At 49.4% G+C, this 2,000-nt stretch overlaps 1 protein-coding gene across 1 annotated transcript in view; it reads right to left on the bottom strand.

Moving 5' to 3' along the window:
* The window catches only part of LOC107663879 (insulin-like growth factor 2 mRNA-binding protein 2), a 17,223-nt gene that overhangs the window by 8,421 nt on the left and 6,802 nt on the right, over positions 1–2,000 (bottom strand). The gene's annotated exons all lie outside the window — the stretch shown is intronic.

The following is a 2,000-nucleotide window of genomic DNA, read 5'->3' as shown; positions in this document are numbered from 1 at the left end:
TGTTGCGACTCATATGATATCACACTGTCCCCTCTGGTTCTCTCTGACTCATCCAGCTCCACTGGGGCTGGATGCCATGGTACAGACGTGGCCGAGGCTTCGTCAAAAGGCCAAAGTCACTAATGTAATGAAGAGAGCTTGATTTACCGTAAGCGAAGAAGTGCAACAATAAAAACCTGCTGTAACAATTTACAATAAATGACTAATCAAGATTTACAGTACTACAGAGGATGATAAAAAGCAGCGAACACTCATTCAGTAATGAGTGCCATCTCACACACCCACGCACTCATTCTACCTTCATTAGTTCATCCGTGAGCCATAAGCTGTCCTGTCTGACTCATCACTAAATATGAAGGGGAATCCTGCAGCACACTAACCGACCGGAAGGTTTATACAACTCAAACATGAGTAGTTGCATGCTAAGGTGAGCGCCGCTCACTGAGAAAGGGACGGTGTATGTACAATGTGACTATATGTCAGGATAGAGCACCATTTAGATTTGCACTGAGAATTCGGATTAAATTTCCATTTAATTCCTCAAATGGAACTAGCAAACAGAACAGAATGTAGTACTTCAAATTTGAATTTAATGATGTAAATGAAATGAAATTTAAAGAAATTCCTTTTCTAGTTTTTAAACATACATGTAATTTTTAGTATAAATGATGCAATATCAAACTCAACATGTGGGGTATTTCCAGAAATTCACATTATTAATAATAAATGTTTAAAATGCAACCTACAGGAATTTGTGTTGTGTGTGTATATGTCAGGATCATGGACCTGCTTTGTTATGTTTTGCCCCAGTTTCTCTTCCTGTGTTCCCTTATTTTGTCATGTTCCTGTCCTTGTTTAGTTTAATTGACTCATTTCACGCACCTGTGTTCCCCTGATTGCCCTGTGTTCAAAAGTCCCAGTCTGTTCAGTTGTCTGGTCGACTTGTTGTGAATGTCTGTTGATGTCTACCTCCTCAGCTATGTGTGTTTTCCTGGTTCCCTTGATTCTATTAAAACTTTCTTGTTGATGTACTACACGTCTCGTTTCCTCGTGCCCATGCTCCAGCGTATTGTGACAGAAGACCAGACCGAATACAGTTACCTCCGTGTGTCTACCCTCCGTTTTTGTTTCCGTTTTTTCTCTCAGTGCTTTTGTTTCCGTTGTGTTTCCACTTATGGATCCCTTCACCTGCCCGGAATTCCTCCTCCTCCTGCTGGAGCAGGGAGACATATCTCTCGAGGACCATACGAGACTGTTCCGGCTGTTAGCTAGCACCACCAGCTACCCGGACGATGCGCTCTGCTCATTCTATGACGCAAGCTTGAACACCGCGCCGTTGTCCAAAGATGGTCCTCGAGAGGATTTTGCCACCTTTGTGGAGTGGACTCTCGTGGAGATCCACTCCAGACCTAGTGCCCAGCCCACCATCTCCCCGCGGTGAGGAGCATCAGCCCGAGCCCACCGATGACGGAGAGCCCATCACCGTCACGATCAACGAGCCAGCGTAATGCCGAGCGACTGAGCGGAGGATCACCCCAGATGTGAAGCCCCACCCGTCAGACCAGGTGCGAGAGCAGGCGACAATGCCCACCGCAAGGGAGCAAGCCGTGGACGGTGAGACCGTGGAGTGGAGCTCCGCCCACTGCACCGCGGCTGAGGATGAGCTAATTATACATCTGGGACTGCTGGACTTAGAAGGGGACCTGATAGACTGGGAAACAGATCTGGAGGTCGACTTGCCCCCTCTCCTCTCTCCTTCGTCCCCGCTGGTCCCGTCCAGCCCTGAGGGGGCTCCCGTTTCCCAGTCCAGCCAGGCGTGGGCTCTGATCCCCGAGGGCAGCCCTGAGAGCCCGGAGGCTCACGAATCCTGGAATCGGTGACCATTCCTCCTCCATGGCTCCTCCCTCCGTCGGCTCCACAGTGGGTCGCCATCATGGCTGTGGCCTGGGTCCTGCTTGGCTCCTCCTGCTCCGGGCCCCTCCGGTCTCCTTCCTGGCTCC

Source organism: Sinocyclocheilus anshuiensis, unplaced genomic scaffold (genome assembly GCF_001515605.1).
Source record: "Sinocyclocheilus anshuiensis isolate Anshui unplaced genomic scaffold, SAMN03320099.WGS_v1.1 scaffold976, whole genome shotgun sequence".
NCBI lineage: Eukaryota > Metazoa > Chordata > Actinopteri > Cypriniformes > Cyprinidae > Sinocyclocheilus > Sinocyclocheilus anshuiensis.
The sequence above is the reverse complement of the archived record's forward strand: the minus strand, read 5'-3'. Positions and strand labels throughout refer to the sequence as shown.